This window comes from Haemaphysalis longicornis, unplaced genomic scaffold, assembly GCF_048455015.1.
Source record: "Haemaphysalis longicornis isolate Haplotype H1 unplaced genomic scaffold, Haemaphysalis longicornis Haplotype H1 scaffold_4, whole genome shotgun sequence".
Lineage (NCBI taxonomy): Eukaryota > Metazoa > Arthropoda > Arachnida > Ixodida > Ixodidae > Haemaphysalis > Haemaphysalis longicornis.
This window is the reverse complement of record NW_027526361.1, coordinates 67,120,633-67,147,982: the sequence shown is the minus strand read 5'-3', so window position 1 is coordinate 67,147,982 and position 27,350 is coordinate 67,120,633. Positions and strand designations below refer to the sequence as shown.

The window sequence follows — 27,350 nt, the reverse complement described above, 5'->3', positions numbered from 1 at the left end:
TGGTAAATCCGTGTTAACCCGGTGAAACCTGTTCAATAAAAAGCAAAAATTCGATCATAAACCATAACATAGACAAAAAACTCCCACCTCCCCTCGCGGGAACTGCTGTGTAGATGCGACGCATAGGGGGTTCACGTTGCAGCGTTGGACAGCGGAGGAACGGCGCTGGAACGATGGAGCGAAGCGGCGCAGGCACCGCGTTTTAATAATAGCGCGCATAACGGTGAGGGGACGCGCCGGCGCCAGTGCGTCTGCCGCGGATATGACGCAACACAATCCACTTTAATCCAATCCAATCCAATCCAATCCAATCCAATCCAATCCAAGCCAAGCCAAGCCAAGCCAAGCCAAGCCAAGCCAAGCCAATCCAATCCAATCCAATGCCCCTCGCGAGAGAGTGTTCGCTATCGGAGAGGAGAGGGGGTGAGCGGCGGAGAGCGCAGCTGGCGCGGCGAGGAGAATGGGGGAGGGTCGGACGCCGACGACAACGCCGACGACGCCGGATGCAGGGACAAGGCGAGTGAATGAGATGCAGTCGCATCTAAAAAAATTATCATCTCCTCCGCTCTGCGAAGAAAGCCGAGCAGCGAAAATGTGGCGGGCCTTACCTAAATTTACGCATCGATGTGGTCGTTCAACCAAGCATCGACGCGAGCGACGATATGCGCTGACCGAGGTGCAGTCCAAGGAACGCACGAAACAACAAAACAACGCGCTTGTTTGTAATTTGCGATTGCGCATACTTCCTGCTTAATTAGCCGAGTGAAACGGAAGGACCAGAGATTGATACCAGCGGACACTCATGGGGCTGTCCGTTCCCCGCTCATCAGCAGACAGGAATTCCACAATATTTAAAACCAAAGCATGAGCTACATTATTAAGAAAAGTAGCTAAAATATTGAATAATGTTAGAGTTGTGTTAGTGGATAATTTTCCCAGGCAATGTTTTGCGATCGTTTTGATAAAGCAAGAGTTAGAGCTGTGCTTTGTAACTATACTCCCCCTGTAGTTGAACTTGCGCTGACAGCATACGGGAATTATGCAATGTTTAAATGTTGCTCTAAACTAACTAATTATGAAAGTAACTGAACCACGGCGTAATCATAGTCATCTTTGTGGCCAACTTCAAAATAACGTTTTACCAGAATGGCTGGATTAGATTAGGAGCTACAAGGCATTCACCCGAAGCTGAGAGGCAGTTTTTTTTTTTTTGCGTCGACGCAATGCGTGGACAGACGGACATCGACCCACGTCGAAGGGCACCTATTCACAGCTGCGCTGTAAAGTCAATGTTCTAATATTTGAAACACCAGGAAGCCACGTTACAAACCAATATGTCATCTCTCCTGCAGTTGGTGAGACGGCCGCGAATGGTGTACGCTGTTCGACGGCAAAGCTTTCTATGTCTTACTGATGGCGTATGTCGCGTCGGAAACGCACTGAAGCAAAGCAAACTTTGTGACTATGATGGTGATAATCGTGGCTGGAGAGAAAGAAAAAAAAAACGCTTCCCGTGGTTGGAATCGAACCTGGGTGCCCGGCGTTATAAAGCCGACGTCTATCCGATTGCGCCCTTCCGGCATTTTGTTTTTGTCTTTACTGCATGAAAAACTGCACTTATTACAGCCCTCAAAAGCTATCAGTCATCCAAGAAGATGCACATCACTGCAGCTAAAATAAGCCGTCCGTCAAAACTCTGGCAAGCATACGCAACAGACGCCGCCATTCTGGTGGGTCACTTTGCGCCGCATAAATGCTCGGCACCAACGCAGCCTGCTCCAGAAAAATGGGCTTCGTTGGGCGAGGGGGTTCCGCCTGCCTACCCGTCATGCGGCACTTCCTGAAGCTATACAATCCCATCCAAACAAACATATCATAGGGCACTCCAGTAACATCTCGAAAAGGCAAGAACCGTATTGTATGAGGGGTAATGTCCATGTCCTTTTTAACAGTTCGTTACAAAACGTCCCAGAAAAACACCGCATCCCGACACAAAACAAAACAATGATCAATAGTTTGAGGTTGATTACATAAGGGGCAATTGTCAGACCAAGGAATAGACATTTCGTTTTCACGCAACGATGTTTTCACTGGGAGTGTTGATGCATGCAGCTTAAAGAAAAACGTTTTTGCATTTGGCGGAAGGCACATACGTGTGACACGCTTCAAAACACTGTCCTTATGGTGGTCATTGTAAGGCTGGCCATAAACTGGCACTGGGAACAGTCTCTCTAATAAAGTGTTCGTCAAAGCTTTCCTGGAAAGGGTAAACAGATATTGTAGGGGAAACCTGGCGGTAAGAAAGTGACAGGTGTCGACCACCTCCTTTAAAAAGCCCCATGACGGCTTCTTACTAACCTTACCCGTGGGGACAAGCAAAAAAGATAAAAGAAAACTTATTCGCCGTTGAAAAACGTTTAGCAGAAGTGGATGATGCGTCACTTTATAGAAGGAAAACCGAGACACAAGCTGGTGTACAAACAAATGCGTCAGCCCAGCACCTCTAGACACTAATGGAAGAAACAAATTGTCCCTAAGCATAGGTTTCCATTGAAACCTCCACACAAAAGTAGTAAAAACTCTATGTAGAGCTTGTAGAACTCTATGTAGAACGCGTACAATGAAATACTTGCAGCTGGCATACAAGCTTTGCGACAAGGAAGACATTACAAACCTACGCATGCGGAAACACAAAGAGTTCACGCCCCATACATGACTGCGAGGCTCGCTTTACTTTTTGGAGTGGCAATGACCAATGCGGCTCGGTGTGTCGTATTTGGTGCAAAGGCACCCATAGGTATTGAAGTGCATCCTTACGTCAAGCAATGCCAGCAAATAAGGAGGGTTTCGTACCCCATTCACCAAACAAAAATTCTGTTGTTTTTTTTTCCTTATTCACAGCCACTCCAGACGCTTCAGAAACTGCCTGGTCAGATTAAGCGCTTCCTGAACGTTTTTTTTATCAACACAAAAATTGGCGATGTCATCCGCGTAAGCAATTACCTTAACCTCGCAGGATAATAAGGAAAAACCCCGTACCCTTTGACTCTTCTGAATACTAAGGCACAGAGGTTCGAGGTATATAAGTCAACTAGCAAGGGTGGAAGGGGGTAGCCCTGTCTAACAGACGACTTAATCACAACTGGATTAGACAAAACGCGGTTGACCACCAGTTGTGGTCGAAGCAGTTTGGATTTAGAACGTGGTACATGGACGTGCAAAATTGCGCAGAAGAATTATGCACCCCTCCATCTGACAACGGCATTAGTTGTACGCGACGCTTTCTTACTGAGAAATGAAATGGTGAAGGGTGAAAGTCGAAGCTCAACAAGTCCATGTCCAAACCATCTGCAAGTAAAAGTGCAAATTCAGACGACAGCCAAGGAATCCTTCACGAGGAAGCTTCGCGTTCAACGATCGTCGTTAGATGGAGGGGTCCATGATTTTTTTCCGTTTTGCAACTGAATAGACATAAACCGAGGCTCTACGCTTCTTATTAAAATGGTAATACGAATTAAAAGAGACGAACTACGCAATGCAGCCACAGTTGAGGTTTCTAGAAGTTCACTGAAGTGCCCCTATAATGTCCGGCGCCACGAAGAACCAACAGCACACGACGCAGTGGTTCTGCATGCAGACTCCGGCCATGGGAGAACTTTTTTACGAGGCGAGCCCCGCCAGCACCACAGCGAAAGTGACCCTCCTGATTTACCGATGTATATCGAGCATCTTTTTCTTGTTTAGTTGCTTGTACCATGTCGTCTCGCCCCCCAAAAAGAACCATTGATTCTGCCAGGGCTGGCATTATTTTTTTCTGGAGCACCGGCTGTGCACATAGTTCACGACCCACCTCCCTCTGCGAAATGAGCACTTTCCATCGCCTTTTTCTGTGACCACGATTCAATATCCACGGTTAACACGAAGTTCGTACTGGACAGTGTATTCACAAAGTAAGCAGATGACTTCTTTGTGCTGTAAAGAACAGGTTCTTCCTGCGAAAGCTCCTCGTGCCCTTATTTATTTTACAGTTAGCATGCCCCTCCACTTTGCACAAGGTTTTTCGCAGAACACAATTTCGAAAAATTGCCAACCCCCATCGTCCTCTACATCTCCGGGAATGAGGTTTTGGTTAAAGCTAGTTTAGAGATGGCAACGGCGCAATCTGTTTGTTGGCGTTCAACAAGCTATGTTCAGGAAACGCTAATCCTGAACGTATCCAACCAGCCGTAACACCGTGAGCCACTCCAATTCTCTTTTTTAGGACTTAGTTTGTCAATGCCTCATTGACTTTCATATTGTCACGAAGCCACAGACAACGCAGTTATGTTGAAGGAAAAACGAGTTTACTGCGGCGAACTTGTGCTCCCCCATCAACTCGAAGAATACAAAGGCAGCGAAGCAGCAGTCAACAAAGTGACGTGCGCAGGCGCGTGTCGGTGAGTCAAATAGCGCGGAGGCTGCCCTGGCGGCGCGACTGTTTCTCGAAACCGCGAATTGCAACGAGAACACTGGAACTCAAAATTATTCTAGGCTAGTGATGTCAGGGCCAAATACAAGTATTCAAACGCAATGCTGTTCACAATTCAAACACATGGTTCGCGGTAATATTGCTCTTGTTAAGTGGTTATTTGAACCTCCAACATGATTTATCAAAGCGCTATATGCAGTCCCACTGCCCTTTCCCTAATCAAAATCTATGTATAAAAGAGCGCCAAGAAAATATATACAAACACACCAACAATGAAATTAGCTTATTTTTTTTGTTTTTGATGAACCGGTTCCTGTTACCGAGGGTTCAGTCTGGTATTTTTGCACGTTAAACTTAGTCTAACTTGTGCAAACATTGACAGAGGACGATAGCTAGAGTGCAAGACTGAACGGGTGCGACATGTTAGGAGTTTTTACAACCACTACTTTGACTCGTGCGAACGACTTTACCTGTGGAGTCATCGATAGTTAGAATAGAAATCTACACAGGCGTAAACATATAGAATACTTCCATTGATAATTGAATTTTTATGATGTATAAACGAAAGAGCAGCCCGGCTGCTATCTTTTGGACAAAAAGCAAAAGAGCAAGCAAAACCATTTTTGTAACCCATGGGTATCATCAAAACAAAAGTCCGCACAAAAAGCATTAAAATACGACTCCGTTTACCCGGCACACACGTTAAAAGCGTTTGTCAAATTCTCGACGTGACACATATTAGGTTTCTTAAGAAATATTTCTTGAATAATTAATGCATAAATTCATATATATGTATTATCAAAATAAAGAACAAGTAAATGTTCGTGCTTATAATAGCTGTGTAGCAACTCATCTTAGTCAATGGAAAGTTATGAAGTTATGAAATAGGATGACCATTTTTTTGCCATGAAATTGTCATTGCATTTGTCAAGCCGTTGGCACCACATGCTAGCAAGCGCTTAGCAAGCTGTTGCTAAGGCCTTTTCGGAGGGAGGCTAAAAAACACATTCTGAGGCCGATATATAGGAAAGAAAAAGAAAGAAAAGAAGAAAGAAAAACTACCTGCGTCGGCAACCGAAACAATTATCTGCGGGACGTGCTTTGAGCCTAAATGAATGGTTAGAGGTTGACGTTAACGTTAATACACAGAGGGCACGCCTTCGCTTGCAGGTGCGCTTTTTCTAGACCACCAAGCAGTTTTTTTTTCTCCTAACACCCGCAAAACTTGTTACTTATCGTCCCGCGTTCAATGCCCGATCTGTCGCTTGGCAGTAAAGATGGCTTGCTCGCTCTGCTATTTGGGGTGAAAGCCGTCATTGTCTGGATAACGGGGCTCCGCGTTACAGGAAGAAGCAAAACTGGTTGGCAGCGTTATCTATCTACTAATACACCGAATAGGGTTATGCTGACAATAAACCAGCAGCTCGTAATAATGCTGAAAGCCTGTCTTCGACAAAACACCTGCGATGCAGGCAAAAAATTCGAGCTAATCCGCCCTGTGAAGGTGATTGGAAAGCGAAGCATTAAACGACCCCCACAATGATTACCCATGTGGCGTCATTTAAATTCACACACGTTGCTCTTCAATGAATGAAATCAGAGACAAGTTAGATGCACTTAACCACACGCTTTATTAGTTCAAGAAGATATTCTTTGCTAAGGTTAAATCAATGCGTAATCCATAAATTGTGGTTGTTTGAGTTGTATTGGTGAAGCACTCGAGTGTAAACTCTTTACCTAATGTGTGAGACGATCTCACTTCTCCGTCTCTGCCGCCGCCGACGGAGGCGACAAACAAGATCGGCGGCAGAGACGGAGAAGTGAGATTTCATATGTTGGTGTGAGTTTCCTTGAATTTTTATTATCTCCTAGCGCAAGCCCAAGGCGCGCACACGCCGCTACAGATGCAGTGAGAAGAGCGCACAGTGACGCGAGAGGTCGCGTGACGCTATCAGACGGCTTTCCGCGAAAATGCAGGGGGTAAACCCGCAGATGTGCTCGGTAAGTGCACGGTCTGTCTCCCCCGTCTCCACGAGGGCTCGTAACTGAATTGGTAAAGGCAACGAGCTCTCGCTCCGTTTCTCTATTCTGTCCCGGTTCGATTTCCGGCGGTGCCAGTACCTTCTTATATTTTTTCGTGGGAGTTTCCTGTTGACAGCAATGATCCCAAAAGAACCCTGGGGGATAGAGGTCCAAAGCTTCGATTTAAAAAGTACGCAGCCTAAGAGACCCTGCACCACTCCTTTCATCTTTTTTCGCTATCTGAAATGCTTGCAGAACGTAGCCGAACGACACCTCTAGTTCTTAAATTACGGGGTAGCAAAGTACCTCAGCCAAAAATTACTGCTGTGTTCCCATCAGATAACTTAGAAAATTAGTCAATAGGTTTTTAAGCAAAGCTTGAATGTCCTCACTGATGCCGTTGTACGCCAACATGCCCTGTAGAAGAGCTAACTTTCTCTTATGATGATGATGATGATGATGATGATGATGAATGGTCATGGGTGAAGTGAATGATTGAATGAATTTATTTAGAAGGGAGAGGTCCAACGTCTCGTGGGGGGAAAGGGAGGAAGCGGAGGGCAAATAAACCAGCGGAGGGACGGGGTTGAATCACAACGCGTGTGCGCCCCGCACACGGACCACTTGATTTAGGTCACTTTCACTAGACCTGTACGTCCAGCAAATGTCCACAGGGTCATTGAAGTTTCGTTCACGTCGCTCGAAGGGGCTATCCGTTCTTCAAGGGATGTTGCGTGAGGTAGACACCTACGGCGTTTCTCGAAGAGTCCGGCACAGTCCTTAGAAGGTGGTGTATGGTGGGTCGGTCGGCATTGCACAGGGAGCAGGGAAGGGTAGGAGGGGGAACAGGTGTGGAGCCATCTGGTCTTTTTCTGCAGAAACTTGGGAACCAAGTCTATCGGTCACGGACCGATGGACCTGGACCTTTGGACCTTTAACGCAGGAGTGGCCGCTGTGCCGGATCGGGCCTTGTGTAGAAGGACCTGGAGGCCTCGCGGGATGTCCTCGGCCATCGGTGGTTCTGGGGTGAAGCGAAAGAGAAAAAAACCCTTCCCGTGGCCGGTGGCCGGAATAAAACCTTGGTTCCTCGCGTTATGAAGCCGACGTCTATCCGACTGCTCCATTTCGATATCGTCCAAGCGAACGCCAGGCAGCAGGTGCCAATTCACGCTGTACACCCCATACCCAAACGTTAGGCCGACGCAGTGCACACCCGAGAGCTGCTGCGAGTATTCTAGAAAAGTGGTGCGCACCTCCAGAGTAGCAAATACTCTCAGTGTGGGATGGACCAACCAAAGAATCCATCACGAGGAAGCTTCACGTTCAACCATCGCCGTCGTTGGACGTATTGGTGCATGATTTGTTTTCTCTTTCCCGGCCTTGTTGTTCTTCGATGGCTGGAATTACGTCACTAAAAAAGTGTATCGGCTATTGGCGGGCTTTGCTTCAGTTGCAGCAATGAACGCATTCGATAGCCACATTGAAAAGAAAGCCACAAAAGCAAAGCAGGAACAAAGGGCGTATCTTCTGCGACGGGCAAATCCCCCTTGTGGAGATAATTATAGCTTTCGCAATGCTTCTAGACGCGAAGAAAAGAGTGAAAGCGTTTATCGGAGGTGTTGCAGGTTCCCTTTAACGCAAGGAATTCATATGAGATGATATTCGTCAGTTTTGTTTACTACCCCGTGGTGTTGGTTTCGAATGCGAGGCATTCGTTTTGGGCATCACTGATTGTGTGAGTAGCTTACTAGACACAATCAGAACCACCTGTTGTGTCACAGCCTTCTGTGCTCATTTTGTTTTTTGTTTGCTCATTGCTGAATAAGCTTCCGACTGAGATGTTGAGATTACCCAGCAATACAAAAAAAGGAGGTCAGGAACAGACTCCTCCAACTGGAAGGTTGCTGGGCAATATGCGAGTAGCACCACACAAAAAAAAAAGAAACTTGGGAGTTTGAAAGGGCTGACAATCGATTCAACGCAAATATGCTCGACAACTTTATTCAACTTAAATGTTTCCTTTTCTCGAGTGGAACTTGCTCGGTGGGTTAGTATTGTATTCTAAATAAAAGTACAAGACTTCTTCTCCCAACCAAGCATGGACCTTTGTATTTCTAGAATTACGGAACCTCATCCTAGCGATTTTGGGATCGCTCCTTGAAAAAAAAGCTACGTAGTATAAAACTGCCCAATTCCTGAATCCCATAAGGACTTAAAAGGAGTTGCTCCTTTCTTGCCTGACTGGCACTTCACGGGCCTTTTGTCACTAGACAAGACAATAGGGCACGTTGTGGCGAGTGGGTAAATGAATAAAAAGCGTCTTTTAAAATATAAACGCTACAAGTGTTGCTGTTTTGCCATTTTACGCAATCGTGCCATCATCAACAACACATGCCAACTACAAACGTCTATTCGTACACTACTGGAAAGTACACACAAAAGAAAAACGTTGGGCTCCGTAATAGTTACTGCGAGTTTGACATTAAAGGCTGCGTCACACCAAGCCCCGCAGTGCTGCGGTGAAAGTTGAAGAGGGAAAACTTCGAAGAGGCGGTAAGTTTGGCTGGTCTCGCAGGACGCAAAGCAGTACCGTAAATTAAAAAAAAACCCCGCAAAACAAAAGAAAAAAGGCATCGTTTTAGATTGTGGTTTGAATTTAGTTCTAGAAGATATTGGGAGCAATGCTTTGCGCATTGTACATGTATCTATTGAATGAGCGTTTGTCCTCTAACTGCCTCCCTCGCCACCAAGAAATGCAGGCGTTTTCATCCGACCAAACGAAATATTAATACTGGTTCTCGTGTGGCCCACCCAGCAACCAAGCCTGTCCTGCGCTCTGAAGAACGATTCGCTATTACAAGCTTTAACAAACAACCCGTCACTCGGCTGACACGCAACAACGAAGGCCGATACATCAGAGAGCTCTCACAAATAATCGTGCCCTGCAGGGAATACAACCGCAGTGTCACTGATATTTCCGGATCCGATGAAGCGACCTCTGCGTTTAGAAACAAGGTGAGAAGAAAATAACAAGACAGAGAAGAGTGATTAATTACCCTTATTTAGAGTGTTCACCCTCATTAACACTTTTGATTAGGGAGTGTTTCCTCACAAACGATTCACGTGCTGGATTACAGTTACAGTTTCGTTACAGTTACACGATTCGTTACAGTTACACGCGGTGGTACAGGGTAAAAATACCCACATTTTCCCCCCTTGCCTCTTGTTAGTTGTTGCAAGACCCCGACATAGGTATTTAGGACAAGGGCAACTCGCAGCATTGCTGGTACTTCGTAGCTCGTGTTGAATGGTTTCCCTTCGTTAGTCATCGTTTTGCACAGGTATCACCAGTTCAAGTATAATATACCAGCGGGCCATGCTCAACACTTTGGAGTAATAGTATTGCCATCTAAAAAGTGTATAGATCTCCGTGTGTTCGTCCGCACCGAACGGCAAAACGATTTGCAAACGTTGAGCCATTGGTCGGTGAAATGCCAGCCAAGAAAAAATTAGCCTTTTAATACCGCACTAGCTAAAAAAGTAGATGAACATTTGAAGATATCATACACTCGGTACGAAAAGTACAATTAGCGACGAAAATCAGCACCTTCAGATTTACCTTACCAGCTACACGGTATCAAGTAATCCATTACACATGTAAAACGCTTCGCCATTTCACTTGCATACGGCTGATGCATTGTAAAACTTCCTGGCTTTGTTGTAGGGAAATAAAAAGACTTGTTCACCCGAAGTCTAGTACAACTGCCATGGTTTATGATGGCGTGTCGGCCCTTCACGCGGTTAAAGGGACTCATTTAGGCGCGTCGCGCAATAATGCACACCAGATTCATCGTAATGCATTTTCGTTTTTCGTGGGGTATCCACGGCAATGCAGTCACGTCAGAACCATTAATCTTTGAAATCCCAGCATTTCAGCAGACTCTAAACAGTGTGAAACGTCTGCAGCAACCTGATAGATTGGTGTATTGTACTAGTCATCCAAACAGCCATGCGATTTCTCCGGCTAGACACAAATAAAACAGTTCGGCATGGACGGCGCTTATAGCTCACGCGCAATTAGGTGATGGAAATAACCGCTCGTGCATGCATGCGCCGTGGTGCCATCACAAATACTGCCGCTGTAAGGGACCCTGCAATGGCGGAAAATGTTTATTATCCTACGGCAGGAACATGCAGCTTCCGCCCCAGAGGACGTTCTTCCTGGAAAGTTGCGGTGTTTTCTGGAAGTTCCAACGGTCTGAAAAGTAAAACTCACAAAAGCATGCGTATGGTTGCGTTGGCGCACGTTCGTGTCGTGCTTTTCGCAATAAAACGGACTGGACAGAGTTATTTATATTTGAGTATATACACTGCCCCGGCTTAGCCAGTGCGCCGTTCGAGCCGACAGCCCCGTATTACGTCTTTTTCTTTGCGTTTTGGTTTTGTTGCGTTCGGCGCCACTTGATGCGATGGTTATTTTAGTTTTCAGTGTGCTTTCATCCTGCCTCGTTTTCACACTTTATCTCAAGCGTAATTTTGGCATTTATTTTTGTGAAAACAATCGCGTACAGATTTTCAATACGACCACCCTTTATTATCGATTATGTGCGTATGGTCCGCCATTATTATGGTATTATGGTCAAGGTTTTTGCTTTTACTAAACATTGTTGACACGTATCCCCCCCCCCTGCCCCCCCCCCCCCCCGCCAAATGCTGCTAAACCTTCGTGGTCACATAAACTTCGGGTTTATGCTTTTTGTTATGTAGTTCTCTTAAGGGCTGTTGAAAATGCCTTCAGAAAAAAGTCAACGCCGAATGTTCGACACCGAAAACGTTATGGTACAAAGGCGACCCCAAAAACCCTTTGGGATTTGCAAAAGTACGCTTTGCATCCCAAAAGATCCAAAACTTCATCAAGAATACCCCTTCTGATGGCAGTGAGATGTCGAAGGAAACCCAGCTTTCATTGGTGCCCACCTAAAGCACAAATGGAAGGAAGAAGCACGTGAAAGAAGAAAATGGTACAACATAGTACAAGAATCGTGTTCTTCGGAGCAATATTGATTGGCCGTAGTGACGAGCCAGCAACGCACCAAGACCGAAGGGGCAGCGAAATATGGAATTGCGATAACCTTGCTGATGAAGAGTGCTAGAACCAGTAGACATGCAGCATTTTCGTTCAAATCGCGCTGTCTATTCCGGTAGAACATCGGAGACCAAGGTTGGACGGTGCCTTGGTAACGCAATTACAGTTAAGATGCGCCCGCATCCGACGAGACTGTGTTCTTGGACTCGCAGGTATGAAAAAAAATGACATAAATATAAGAAAAAAAAGGGAGCGCCACGAGACCATTAGGTCGGCCTTGTTCGAGAAAAGGGCATGTTCGAGCGGAAAAAGTAGGAAGGAAGCGGAATAAATGCACTGCTGAAAGAAAGGCCCAAGAGGAGTTTTTTTCCTTCTAGGAGCTGTACATTATTTGCCCGAAGACACACAGCCGAGGCAACCCCCATCACCCCATTTCATCGCTATGCTACTGGCCGCTTCTTGAGTTTGAGGGCGGGCTCCCAAAAATACAGCAGGATACTACGTCACGTGCCTCTCGCAGTCCGCTAAATGGAGTTACCAGTTAGTTGGCTGCCTGCTGGTACAAATCGGACACGCATTTGCCTCGTGCTGTCGAGCGCCGTACTTCGATCGTGTGCCTACCTGGTCTACCATTTATCGCAACGACTACCTTGCCATGTCGACTACGTCTCATTGTATATTTGTCTCCCGCCAAGAGGGAGGTTCAACGTAAACAAAGCAAGCTGCCGCGATGCTTTGAGCAGTGTTGTTCGGAGGATACTTCCCCCTGCTGGCTCGTTGCAGCGTGTTCGTTGTGGTACGGGCCGATCGGACGAGACCTCGCGGTAACGATCGCTGGCGTCGCAAGAGTGGACGTGTGCACAGAGCGAAGCTACTTAGCAACAACCGCTCCAAAAGTAGTTCTGACGCTGTTGTCTGAACGGAGAGCGGCACTTCCGGCCGCGTTAGGAGGTTAGGGGGTTACGGTGTGCTCACTTTGAGGTACGGCTGGCTCTTAGCTGGAAGTATTGTTTGTTAGGTGGCAGTTTGCTTGAGCGTGAGTGAAAGCTGAAAGGAGCAGTTGCAATTTCTTGAAAAAATTCGGCAACAGTCTTTTATTAGTAACATTGTTAATAAGCGTGTACCATTGAGCTGGAGGATAATGCGAGGTCATTGCACATCTTGCCTCATCGCCTTTATCATCTCGAAGCTTACGTAACCTAGCGCCTGTTTTATAGCCTTTTACTTCGTCTGCATGTGTCTCCTACCGAAAGAAATACGTCTAGAAGAGCAGTTATTCTCTCATTCTTTTTCGGACGCTTTGGTGATGATGTCGGCTACGGTGGCAGCATCTCAAGCCTTGAGACTGCCGTTCAACATATTGTGAGTTTATCTTATATGAATAGTGCCCGAAGAATTTACATCTGTAATAATTACATAAACAAGCCTAATACTCCAAGTGATGGCTGAAAAAGCATCACTTCGCAATGTAACACGGATATTCCCGTTGCGATAGTTCCCTAGAAATCGCGAGGATCACCTAAAATTATCTCGTTTTAAGTTTTATAAGCAAATAAGTGCTTTACACTTGTTTTTCCGAAGATAAAGATGTCCAATTGAGTTGCCCCGAGTGGACAAATTGACTTTATTTTGTTTTAGGAGAGCGAAAATGCAGCCAGTACTTTGCGCAGTAATGACATGAAAACAAGATAATATGCATATATTATTTGCTCCCCCATCGCTATGTACTCTGGGCACACATGTGGACGAAGTAGTGAGCCTGAGCTACAATACTGCTATGCCAAACGTCACGTTTATAAAAAAAATTCCCCGCATTTCCCCGAGGGGAAGAATGTGAAAGTGCGAATGCACGAGTTGAATTTGCGCGGTTCGGTAGTGTTCGCGAAAGAGAGATCACACACACACACACACACAACTACAAAGAAAGAAAGATGCATTTATTCACAGACACCTATTTGTGTTGTCGTTGTACTTGATTGCTAGAGCGGATCTCAGCTTTGAAATTTCGTGTCAGTACTCCTTTAAGCGGGTGCATTAGCCCTTCTCACGCCCGATTCCTGGCCAATCCCCCACGTGGGTATGTTCCATGTCAGCGGCCAGGCAGCGCGCGCCAATCTCCCCCCGTTGCCAAGGAAGACGAGGAGATTCCTGGCCAATCCCCCACGTGGGTATGTGCTATGTCAGCGGCCAGGCTGCGCGCGCCCATCTCCACGTGGGCGGACATCGCCGGTGGACGCAGGTTCAGGGTCGCTTAAGAAGTGCATTGCACTTAAAAAAGTTATTTGTCAAGAGATAAACCGACGTACATTCGCCAACGCATCACTGAGTCTCCACTGCGTTTCCCCCCATAATTTTCTGCTCGTATATTGGTTGTTTAAAAGTTTAATAAGACAGAAAGAACTTCCAGCACAAGCGACATGAGTTTTCCGTGCTTCTCTTGAACTTTTATTACCCATGTTGGTATGTTTTTTTTGTTCTGGAAGCTGTTAGCTCCGTGATTGAATAAATGGCCATTTCAACTTTGAAAAATAAGAAGGTCGATGATGTTACCTCGCGAACTTTAATGCAACACACAATACGCGCAGCTGATGTAATGGCACGTCAGACCGAAACTAAAATGTTACTTTCAATACCTCGGAGAAAGGTGTCAGCGGCTCTTCGTGCCCTCACATCGACTTCCTCTATTCTTTGGGCAACGTAATTGTTCTATTCTGCAATAATCTTTATATGGCCGGTATTCAATGGCGTGGAATGCATGCAGGCAACCATGCGAGTGCGCCGCCATATCTGTGGCCAACCGTCTGTTGCTAGGCGACGTTGTGCGCACGGCCCCCAGATCAGGCACCCCTCTTCTCCTCCATGCAACTGTGTGAGTGCGCCGTCACTAGTGACGTCGGGCTCCGCGGGATGGCGGTACTTGTCCGTGTCCGTGGCGCATCGGCCATGTCTGGGGCCGTTTCCAGTGTTGCCAAGCGAAGAAATTGACCGCTAAACTTTTCAACGAATACCATCTATAGCATGAAACACACACTTCCGGGGCCACTGTCGCCGTATCCTGATCGACGTCTCGTGAACCGCTTAATCCGGACAGGAGCGCAATGACCATGGTGCACCATTCTGCATAGTGCACCGATGATCATGGTCGTTGGGCCAGGGTGCACCATTCTAGAGTATGTCACATTCAGAGGTGGAGACTGTGATGGGTGTTATGCATCGTCGTGTACCGTTTAACGCCACATTAGCAAGTTGCTTACGCGTAAATTTCCAGCAAGGCACGATAGACACACCAGTTGTTCATGGCTATGTAAATATAACGGAAGTAGAACCAAGTGTACAGAAGTAATAGGGGAGCAAATATGCTGTTGATTGTGGACGAAGACTCGGTTCTGACAAACAGTTTCTCACCCTGCGACGCTATATCATACTGATCATCATTATCACTGTCACATCCCACACCGCTGTAATCATCATATTTATGTCCACGGCAAGATATAAGCTTCTCCCATTAGCTTCCAGCTGCTGTTATCCTGTGCTATTCAAATCTATTCTTTGCCAACAAATTTTCTTTTTTCATCGTTTTATTGAGTTACCGGTCTTCTCCTACTTCCAATACCGTCTCTCGGCAGCCACTCCGTTGCCCTGGCTGTCCACCAGTTGCCCGTTGTCCATGTTACGTGCCCAGCGCAACTACACTTTGTCCTAACTTGAGCTAGGACATCGTCCATCCGATTTTGCACTCTTATCCAAGACGCCCGTTTCTTCCCTCGAAGCGTTACTTCGGGCGTTATTCCTTCTATTGCTGGGTGGGCCGACCTAAGTTGTCACTAGAGCTCTTAGTGAGTCCCATCTTTATACTTCATGATCTTTTGAGTTCAGTCAGCATGGTTCGATAGGCCATAGACATGAAATCCTACGCACCAAACTTTAAAAAAAAAATGACGAAAGAGGCTGCGCAGCGTGCGAGATAACTCTATTTGGTGACACCTGGTCCGGCAAGGTGTCACCAAAAAGTGGCCTCATCAAGAAATGAGAAAGAAAAGTTTTACCGACTTTTCTTTTTACTTTTTTTTGTCAGCGTCTTAATTCCAAGTCTGCTCGCCAAGCGATTTTACATCATTTTTGTTTTTAACATTTAAAATGTAACGTAGGAACACGAAGAGTAATGCGGAAACACGAAAGCAAAATGGCGGAAAAACAAAAATGAACCATCAACCCCCCAAAGCGCTGTGCCACCTTTCTTCTCCACGCTTTCCCATAAGGCGTCGCGACTTCGTGTTTGCTGATTTTATTGCAGCGCCCTAATCGGCGTCCTCGCAGGCACCTCGGGGAAACGCGAAGCGAACTTTTTCGCGCACGTCGTCGACATTGCCGAGCTTTATAAAATGAAAGTGGAGAAAACCCCAGAAAATAAATGTGAAGAAATGGCGTCCGTGCAAAGTGACGCTGAGGGGAACGAAGATTGCAAATTTTTCTTACCGGTCGCCGCTGACGAAAAGTGCGTCCGTATTTTTTTCAGTCATCACCGGGTGCCTCGTCCTTTGCTCAACCTACGCGGATTCTAGCTGTTGCGCCATTACTGGATGTAGGTTTTTAAAAATAGAAAGCCTTTAAATGCTCATCAAACACGAATTGTGACCGTCGTGGTCGGCGTCAACACAAACGGTGCCCAAATGGCTCCCGCGGAAAAGATAAACTGAAAACACTTTCGGGTTCATGGGGAATTTGAGGCCGCGTTTGCAGCGGAGAAGCTCAGTGCGTTATTACGGCGCTACTTTGGTACCCTTCAAAAAGGTTGAGGGAGAGGGGGTTAACAGGAGTTAGCCACGTGTGTACCACGTGACAGATGAACGTTACGCCCCCTGAGTACAAGAGCCGGAAGCGGAGGGGAGCTCTCACTCTGAGGAAGCTTTAGCGCGAATGGCAGCGTGTTTGCATGTCGGAGTAATTCACGTTCAAGGTCAAGGAAACGGGAGCGAAGGCAGCGACGCGAACCCGTTGTGGCAGTAAACAAGTCTTCTATAATCGGCAGTTTCGCCCTTAGAGCAGGTAAAAAGACCTAACTGGACACTGAAGTGAATCTGCCAAACTTCCGTTTCTGTTTGCATTAGACTGGCTCAGATAAGCACACTTTTCATCGTTTATCCTGCAAATAAAGAAGTATTTATTTATCAAACCTGAACGAAGAAAAATTGGATCTGAAATTTGGGGCGGCCACAACTACAGCAGATGACGCGTATAAGTCCGGCGATGGGATTGGACGATGTGGAAGATCGGAGTTCAAACTACAGTAGAATATCGATAAACCGAAATCGCTTAAAGGGAATTGCCGCTTAAACTGAACAGTAGCCTGTAAGTTGGTAGGTTTTTTATTCAGATAACGTAAGAAAACTCACGGTAATCGAAACAAAAATTTCCGCGTCACCGTGTAAAGAGAACCAGAAATGGAACTTGTGAAACCCATTGACATGAGAACCAGCTTTTTACGGTTCCAGCTGTTTCGTTTTTGTTTTTTTTCTTCTTCCTCCATATTTTTTTGTCTCGTTGGCCTTGTAAGCCTCGTCTCGTTACTGGTCAGCCGTGTTAGCGCAACGTATACAACATAGCAGTTCTTATTCCAGCCGTTCGGTCTCGATTCAAGACGCCGATGTTACAGGGCTCAGCTCCTGCCGCCTCGTTCGTGCCATCGTGGTGCTATTCGTGATTCATTACCGCGCTGTCGTCTTTTAAATTCGGTGGCTGGTAAGCACTCGCGATGTTGAGGCCTCTAGCCTCCGTGAAGATGCAGTTGCAAGGACTCAAATAAAAATAATCTATGCATATTGCAGTGCACAGTGACTCATTGTTGCCGAATCAACTTTGTGAATGCTGTGCCTAAGCCTCTTGTAGTTTTATTGCTTTCACAAAAACTATCAGCTACATTCATCTTATGGTGCTTAGAGTTCTATGGAAAGGTATTAAGAGTGTGTACGCACATAAATTTGCACTTTCACGCATCAATCTCAGTAAACGGAGCTCCTGTTAAACGGAAGTAATTTTTTCGGTCCCTTGAAGTTTCATTTATCGAGAGTCTACTGTAGTTTCGATTTCGGTTCTATGCAACAACATGCTTGTCATCCGACGTTATATCTGTTTGGGCATTCTCGATATCTCAGGAATCGGCATTCCTCGCTTCTTCCACAGGCTGTGGAATGGGTCTGATATGCTTGCCAGCACTGCTTACATTTGTACGTTTTTCTAGCCGAGGCGAACTCAGTGGCTGAACGCCTCCCACGTCATCGGAGGCGCTCAACTGCGAGGCGCTTCGGCCCCACCTTTGGAGATACCCTGGCTCATCCCTCTGTCGTATAAGGCGTGTTACGACCGGGCCGACAGCCGGCTGATTCGTCACTGTGCCCGCAATCTGCGGGGTTCATTCAACACCACGCGAACGACAACCCGCCAGCGCGTCAGTGCCAGTCTGCACACAGCCAGCCAACTCACTCGTGGAGCAATGAAATTTGTAGCGGGGAATTGTGAATGCAGGATAGAAGACATTACCTAAATAAAAATAACTCAAGAACCAAAGTGCACATGGTGGTTCAAATCAGCTCACTTTGACGCACCACAGACATCGCTTCCGACTGCTCGGGCAAAGCTCCACAATTGCCGGGTAGAAAATATGAAGTATATATGTCGTATTGGCTGTTCATAACTCTTTTGTTTCAGAATTTCGAGGCAGCTTAAATGTGTATGCCTTCAATAACGTTCTGTAGTAAGCGTCTCCCAAGTCCCCATGATTATCTCATCCCTAGAGACTTCAAATATGTGGTCGTGCTGCTCACCGCTGTGCTAGTTCACTCTGCGCAAATTGTGCTTTCCGTATACCTTGGTTTTACGCTTTACAATAAATGTTTTTGTTGATTTGAATGTCTTATCAACTATTTTAATTTCGATGACTCTTCCCCGCCTTTAATTGGCCTCAGAATTTCTTCTAGCCTATTAACCACACGGGCATGTGCAGCGTATACAGCTCGAGGAAAGCAAAGCCAGTAAAGCGTCCCATGTGCACTTGTGTGGAGCTACTTTGACTTGATCGACTTTACTAAGCTTGATACAGTCTAGAAATTAACAAACAAAGCCACATTTTTTCCTGATACAAATCTTTTCGAGGCTTTGTTTTAACGGAGAGAGCGAATTGCGACGACTCCGCCAGCAACCGGCACCTGTGGCGGCTGGCCAACTGACTTTGTCGGAGGGGCGGCGAGCCGCCCCGCCAGCCAGTAGGCGCAGTCCCAGCCAAGCCTGCAAGAGTAAGCGGCAAACGAAACGTCATAAGAAATCGGCAAGGATGATACAGAAAGGAGGAACGCACTTTTGAATGGTTTTCAATGCACCCAGGGGCGTCGAAATCTGGCCTATAGGCTCCAGACTTTTTGAACGGAGCGCAACTTCGATGGTCACCGCGTTCGATGGTCACGATGTAGTTTCACAGGGAGGCATCGTTCTGCTGCGGGTGTCCTACCCTTAACCTGCTCTTTTTGTTTACATTCCCTATGAAGAAAAGAAGGAAATCGCTGTATGCACAGGCGACGTGCTTGATTACGGCATAGTTGATGTCCCGAGCGCTTTTTAAATGCAGAGCATTTCAGTAACTCACGATGTCACCCGCGTTGGCGTCCGTAGTCCGCGTCCGCATCGCTCCCCCTACACTATATAAAAAAATAATACTTGCCGGCGCCAGGTTTCGATCCTACGACTCTGCGGGCGGAACGCAAGGTGCACGGTACTCTACCAACTGAGCCACAAAGCCGACTTTTTTTTTTATTTATTACATGGGAAAATACGCTCAGACGTTGCAGTACAACGGATACAAGCCGACACAGAACGGAAGGTTACGAACGTGCCTTATATCCTTGACTCATTCAACCGTCGGCCAGAAGTGCGCCCTCTCCCCCGCGTCCTCCTCGCCTTCTCTCCGCTCGCAGCACCCTCTCTCGCCGCGTTCGGTTCGGGCGCACAACAGGTGGGGACGTGCGCAACACCTTCTCTCGCCGCGTTAGGTTCGCGCGCAAGAACAGGTGGGGCGCTCGCATCGCGCTCTCTCACCGCGGTCGGTTCGCGCTTAAACCACATATGTCGTTCGCGCGCGCTGCGGTCGCTAACATCTGTGGCGTGATCGTGACGTCAGCATCACGCGTTCGCGTGGTGGCGATTTCGGCGCTATAACTCTCTCACGAGGGGCATTTGATTGGATTCGATTGGATTGGCTTGGATTTGGATTGGATTGGATTAAAGTGGATTGTGTTGGATTGTGTTGCGTCATAGCCGCGCCACGTTGCGTCATAGCCGCTCCACGTTGCGTCATAGCCGCGGCAGGGGGTTCACGGCACGTTTCACCATCGACTTCATCGACAATGTCTACGCTGGAAGACAACAATTACAACAACAACAACCAATACGTAATCCATACGACTTGCAGGCGCGCCCCCCCGCAGAAATGCTCTGCATTTGATCGTGCCCCTCGCGAGGGGGATGTTTTTTTTTTTAGGACGGCTGAGCTAAAGTGCTAAGCAATGTTTCATTTTGTTGCACCTGGGTTGCTTGTTTGTTCTTTTAAGCGCGAATGCACTTCTTAAGCGACCCTGAACCTGCGTCCACCGGCGATGTCCGCGCTCGTGCGAACGCGCGGCCTGGCCGCTGACATGGCACATACCCACGTGGGGGATTGGCCAGGAATCTCCTCGTCTTCCTTGGCAACGGGGGGAGATAGGCGCGCGCTGCCTGGCCGCTGACATGGCACATACCCACGTGGGGGATTGGCCAAGAATCGGGCGTGAGAAGGGCTAATGCACCTGCTTAAAGGAGTACTGACGCGAAATTTCAAAGCTGAGATCCGCTCTAGCAATCAAGTACAACGACAACACAAATAGGTGTCTGTGAATAAATGCATCTTTCTTTCTTTGTAGTTGTGTGTGTGTGTGTGTGATCTCTCTTTAGCGAACATTACCGAACCGCGCAAATTCAACTCGTGCATTCGCACTTTCACATTCTTCCCCTCGGCGAAATGCGGGGAATTTTTTTCTTCTTTCTGGCTTTATAAATATATACCGTTTTATCAAATGAAGAAACGATCAAAAGCGTGCTTATTTATTTTCTGAACAGAGCGTTACACACCTTTTTCTGCCGTATAATTTAGCAAACCACGCATGACACACCTTCCTAAAGTTTAGAAGGCATTCATGAATGGGCTGGTAGCGATCGCGGCACGGCCTGTCCTTTCTGCAGATCTTTCCTCGCCTCATACCGCCTAACAGGATCAGCAGTCTCATGCGTGGGGCTAAAAGGGAAACATGAAGTTCGAGTGGCTCTTTCTCAATGTGCATTTCACGCCGGTTCCACTAATAAACGAGAACTTTACTCGCAACAAGCATGCCTTTACGAGGCTGAAATAGCGAGCCGTCCTTTTTCCCATCCATGGCCGCGTAGTGCGCACTGACCTTGCAGCCGAACGCAAATGTCTGAAAATATGCCTGCGCTCCGTGAGCGAGGCCTAGCAGCGCAAAAAAAAAAAATGAAGAAAAATAACCGACGTTCTACCATGTTCAAGAATCTTATTTGTGAGCAACCTTTACAATGAAGCCCTAAAATTCGATTTGGAGATCTCTTCTAAAAGTATTCTGCCTGTCTTTTGGATTTGTCTAGTCGTTTTTGCATACGCGCGCGCACTCTATTTACGTGACCCTTTTACATCTCGGGGAAACCAATTTGAATAAATCATGAGTTCGCTGAACACACTTTTGCTAGCGGCACACAGTTTTTCACTCGTGCCTGTCCGTCCAGTTTTTTATTACTATTTGCCTGTATGTGATACTGTCCTTCGAAGATTCGAACAATTGCGACGGGGACATGGGGACTTCGAAGAGGGCCTACGCGCGAAAAGAGCCAGCGGGACGAACCAGCCAGCGTCTTCTTTATAGTCATCCGCGTCTTCATGTTACCAAACGACACCTATTTCGTACGTGTTGGCAAGGCCCGGTAATGGTAACAGTATTTTCACGGTCCGTGAACTGCGACAGTACTATTACTAAAATCGATACAGAACCTTTTCAAGTGAAGCTGCACAAACAGCGGTCCGGAATGGCAGCAGGCAGGCTTATTTTACCGTTGGAAAAGGCTTAAGCGTGCTCTTTAATTAAGCTTCGTGTTCTATACGCCTAAAAATGTCAAAACAGGGCTTCCTGCCGACGAAGCGAGCGCATCAGGGAAACAAATATTATAAAATGGGAAGGAGGAATAAACATTTTTTTAGCAAGAGGGTATCGGGACGGAGATGTGGCCAGCCTCCCACGTCCAGGAGGCCCCGAACCTGCGCCTACTCCAGGGCGCATTGCACCAGGGCTTCTTAAACTTTCGATGCCTAGATGGTTAGACCAGACTCCCACTGCTCAAGGGATGGGTTGTTACTGGGGTTGTAGTTATGTGGGCAGGGGACTGCAAGATGATTCGCCGTAATGGGTGACTTGTAGTGCGGGCATTCTGCTGCGAGGAGGGATGGTGAGATCTTCGAGAAGATTATGTGATTGTAAAATGCTTCGGTTTGCCATCTTCAGCCCTGAAAAATTAACAGAAAAGCACATTAACAGTAGACGACTTCAGTTTGCAAAGCTTTGAAGAAAGCTCTCGGACTGCCGAGGTGTGTCGCGTGAGACACAAAAAACTGACCTTGTATCTATTTGCTTCAGTGCAAATGTCGTCAAAAGACGATAGGCGTCTGCCGCCTCTGCCAAGTAACCCTCCCGCCGCTCTCCACGGTAAGTTCTCACGCTCTTCTCCCCTCCGAGTCTCCACCCCATCGGGATGAATTGAACAGAGTATTGTTCAAAGAAATTCAATTTTCCCGCGAGCCGTGCGAATTCGCACGGCTTGTGAACCATGTGTTGGTACAGTCTCATCTTTTTTTTTTTTTTTTACTTTTGTCTCTCGATCTGCCTGTAACAACAGGGGTGGAAACTCTTTTCTTATAATAGCGAAGCTATTTTTGGTAAGAGGCTTTCTGTGGACGAAGTGGGGTAACGCGGGCGCAACGATGTGGAGAGAGCCTAGCCTTGCGAGGAGGAGAGCAAGCGCCAAGCACACATTAAATGGGTTATAAAAATGCTTGAACCCGACGCTTACATAGGCAAAGCTTCCCTAAACTACTAAACTTGGTGGCAATGTATATGCTAGTCGACATTGCCCCATTGACATGCTATTCTACATTTTCTAGAAGTCCCTGAATAGTAAATTTGTGGGCAGCGGTGTGTGCCGCATTATTCCCTGACGTGATGTCCAAATAATGTGGATGATCACCAGTCGAATATACTCAACGTTTTACGAAACGATGACTACCTACCGTAACAAAAACAAGCCAAGTGCAAATACAGTAAAAAAAAAACGCAAAGGCTGGCAGCGGCCCTGCGCAGTATGGTGGCGCTATCGAGGAGGACTAACGGTTAAAAAAAGAGATCCGCCGTTTACCATTAATGACTCGTAAGAAACCACTTATGTCCGCCACACTCGCCACTACCACTTCCAGAACCTTACAAAAAAACCTGGATGCAAGCAGGGCCATGACAGATTCCATCATCACCACAACTGACTCCCAGCAAGCATATCGCCTCTATCAAAAAGTAAGCATCACATCTCAAATACATCAGTGGTAGTCACCATTGTCTCCATCCTCATGATCTCCACCGCCGTTTTCCCCCTAACCAACATCATCCTCTGGGGTTGTTCCACAGCCGAGTGTCGGAATAAACAGTCGCTCCAACTCTCGCCTCTCAGCAGGGGCGGTTCATACATGTCAGCGACGCTTAGCACATATATAACCTAGGGAAGGCTAAAGTCAAAATACAAGTGCAGAAACCGAAATAACAGCGTTGATTTAATAAAATTTCGGGCGGTTTCGATTTTACGAAATAAATGAAATACCCGGATCAAAAAACGGCGTCGAAGAGAGGCGGGATAAGAGGACAGTAAAGAGACACCTTACCTTTATCACAAGTGCCAGAAGCAGCTTTTAACGCCGAATATGAGTGTTCAAGGAAGCGACACGCACATTCAATGTGAACAACCTAAACAAGTTTTATTCGGAGTGAGGCGCGAAAAAACACATCGTGTACAGTGATCTCGGCAACACCTTCGTTTATAAATGTCTCTCTGCACATATGTACAAGAATAAACAGAAGGGTGCCACACTTGCCCGTTCAGGAACACTAATAAGAAACAACAAGTTACTGTTCAAGATTGTTAAGGCTCTTCCGTACAGGCGCCACAGCAGTTAACCACAAAACAGAGAGGCATGTGTGCCTGTTTTCATGCCTGTTGGTTAACTAGTGCAAAGTCATTTGTCTCCGTTTACAATCCACGAAGTGTCACACTCAATACACAACAGTTAGATATTTAAAAATGTATAACACGTGATGATCTTCGCGCATGTCGGCAGCTGTACGGGAGCTGAGAATGCAATCAAGAACCACATCAGTGAAGATCGCAAATAATCGCCTCAACCGAAAAATATCAGGACGAACCTCTGATTAAACAGAATTCTTTGCACTTCTGTATGATGGTTAGGGTGTCTTGGGGTCCTCTTGGAACAAACAAATATAAATATTTTTCATAGTCGCCTTTTGTTTTCAGTCATTGTTCTAATGTAGACTCCCGGCAAAGTTCATACCGACGTCTGCAGTTGATGCTGTATGGTACCTTTGTTTAGAAAACAAGAAATTTTTTTTATTTATGTAGCAGTTGTGTTGAGTAAAATAATGTTCTCTTGAGCACTTAACTTCTACCGGTTCGTGCGACCACCATACTTTGAGTGTGATAGAAGTGCCATGATAATTGCGAGGCGTAATTTTTATCGTTTGGAAAGGTGTGTCATATGAGCAATCAAGCACATTCTAGTTTTGTACGTCACACCTTCCGTGCGAAAAACTGAGATCCGAGCCTTGCCTTTTGAGTTGTCCCCATCTGCACTTGTGCTGAATAAGTTCGCGATTATTTAAAAAAAAAGATAGCAAAGCAACTTCTTATTCGAACTGAGTAAGGTGGCATTTTTACTTCGTGCAATGTAGTTTGGCACAGCCTATAAACCAGATAGCATTGGGCATTTAATGTGACACGATAACCTCCTATAAAACAGCTGCTAATAAAACGCAGCTTATGTTTCGATTGCGCTAAAGCGCCGGGGACTGACGTACAGAATTTCTTATTGTGAGAATTAGGCGTTTGTAATTTAAGGCCACAGGAGAAGAAATTTTTAAAACCGTAAGAGTTGTTAGAGCTTCGGTTTGCTAAACCTGTCATGAGCCAGTATTTCTGCACGGAACATAAAGCTTCCAGTTGCCTTATCATTAGCTCTAACCAGAGGACCTCCTGGATACCAGACTTTGCCTCAGACCAGACCAGACTTTGCCTCAACTTTAAGCCCTGTCTTTTTTATTATTGCTATATGAGTAAAACCAGGATAAGCTTATGGTAACAAGAAAAACGTCAGATATTGCAATGGGCGTGGAACTGGCCTACGTCGTAACACACTCCTGTTACCAATTTAAACTGCAATACAAAGAACGACCACATTTGTTTCATCGACACATCTAAAGAACATATATTGTACGTTGTTTTTATTTTTGCGGTCTTCTAGCCTTGCTCGTTCTTTAAGGCCGTCAATATGCACAAGATAAATTATTTTTCTTACAACCGAAGTAATTGCAAGGTTGCTTCTCAAAATCACTTTAACAGCGCTTTCTGAATGACAGGCCGAAACCATAAACAAAGTATCTGCAATCGATGGATCTCAGTTAGTCCAAAAAAAGACCCAAGCAATAAATACACCCTAGGATAACCATATAATTATGAGCAAACATACTATATATAACAAATGGACAAAGCGTGCCAACATTGTCGATGCGTTTTGGCGAAATTACCATTTCTTTTGAGTACTCACTTTTTTTCTTTTTCTTTCCCGCACAAGTAAAAATAGGTTCGCTAGTGGCATTCTCTTGGACGATGTGGAGGGTATAGGAACGTCGTAGAAGTTACTGACAGTGTTGACACTATGACACTTTGCTGCCGCAGCTTATCGCCGAAATGTCCGTCCAGGATTACCGGAAGATTTTTTCACGTTCTTTTTTTTTTTTTTGCGGCTTGCTGTTCACTGTCACCACACCGTGGCAAAAGTGCGCACTTCCGTGACGTCCACGTTGTGTCTGGAGGCGAAAGCTATGTAACTAGCACTCGCGTTCTTTTTGTGTTCACAACACACATACACCGTCGCATTACGTCACGAGGAATGAGAAATGTCCCACGTTGCGTTGGCCGCTTTGCTGCGTCTTTAGCTCAATAGCTGAAAAAAAACAAGAACAGGTGTAAAGTCAGCAGCAGCAACAACAACAGCAAAAACAACAACAGTTGCGAAGCGTGCCGAGGAGCGCCATTTCTTGGGAGAGCTGTGGGGATATCGCAGACTGAGTTTTTGTCTCATGTTATTTTATTTGCTTACTTTGTTTTTTACATGTTTCATTCGCACGATTGATTACAGTAGAACCTCGCCCTTACGTTCCTCAGTGCTGCGTTTTCCTGCCTGCTCCGTTGTTTTTGTCTACTACCGGTGCAGCGCGCATAGAGTACGATGTATTAAAATCCTCACTGTTACATCGTGGCTCAGAGTACATTCCCGGATCATTCGTCGCAATCTGACACTCCAATGCCGCCCCGGCAACATGCACGGACCGCCATTTCGACGTTTGCTGAGCCTTGCCCAGGCTTGGCTACGGAAATGACTGCAGAAAGCCGCTCCCGGGCGCGATTTGTCACCACTATACTCGGTGACAACTTAAGAACGGCACTGATGATGATGATGATGATGATTTCTATTGGTTTCCCCTTTGTATCGGGGTGATGACATGTCATCTTACCAAAAAAGACTAATATACCTATGTTTTACACTTTTGGTTCAATACTAGCGCTGCTTAGGGCAGGCACAAAAAGCTTCTGAGGAAGTTGCCGCTGCGCCTTATCACCGTAGCCGGATGTTTCGCCGCGCGGCGCAAGTAGGGCGTTACTGGGAATATTTTGAACATGGCGTGAGCCGTTCCCGTGATTTTTTGCACCTAATATGCTTATAAACGACTCCAGTGACGACAAACAAACTGCGTGAGACGAGGCAGACGATATCACGCATTCATAGCAAACCCCTTTCAAAACGCGCGCGCACTGACGTCACAGGTCCGGCGCTTTGGCGGAGTGATACACTACATCAGGATGTGGCCTTCTTGAGCTGTAACCGAGTATAGATAGCCCTATGTTACTCTATGCTATCACTATCATCACTGCGCTTACAGCGGAAGTTTCACTTCGGAATGCCGGAAGTGCTTGTTTGCCATAAAGCACTACCGCAAGAATAGCGTGCGCGCTCGTCGTCATCGTGCGCTTCAAGCTTTGAGAACACCGTCGAACTTGCAACCGCGAATTTTGTCGTGCCTTGATGGCGTCACGATAACGGGAGGAGCTTTCCCTTTAGGAAGAACTTGACGCACGAAGCGCAGTACACAAGCAGTCAGCGCGGAAGGGAGTCGACATCGCTAGGAACCTTGCATTGCCACGCGTGGTGCTTTCCAGCGATCGCAAAAAGCGGCAATCCTACATTCTAGAGTTTTTTTAGGTTAGAAATCCCTAGTTGCAGAAATGCATGGTTGCAAGTCAAAGCTACGTTGTTCTCGTTCATTTTCGACATTTTCCAGTCACTGCTGCGTTTTC

At 46.4% G+C, this 27,350-nt stretch overlaps 1 protein-coding gene across 1 annotated transcript in view; it reads right to left on the bottom strand.

Annotated features, from left to right (window-relative positions):
- Positions 1-23,657: 23,657 nt before the first annotated feature.
- Positions 23,658-27,350, bottom strand: part of LOC144178860 (uncharacterized) — a 45,199-nt gene continuing 41,506 nt past the window's right edge. Inside the window, exon 6 of the mRNA XM_077706994.1 lies at positions 23,658-25,938. The gene's annotated coding sequence lies outside the window, so the exon portion shown is untranslated. The remainder of the gene's footprint in view (positions 25,939-27,350) is intronic.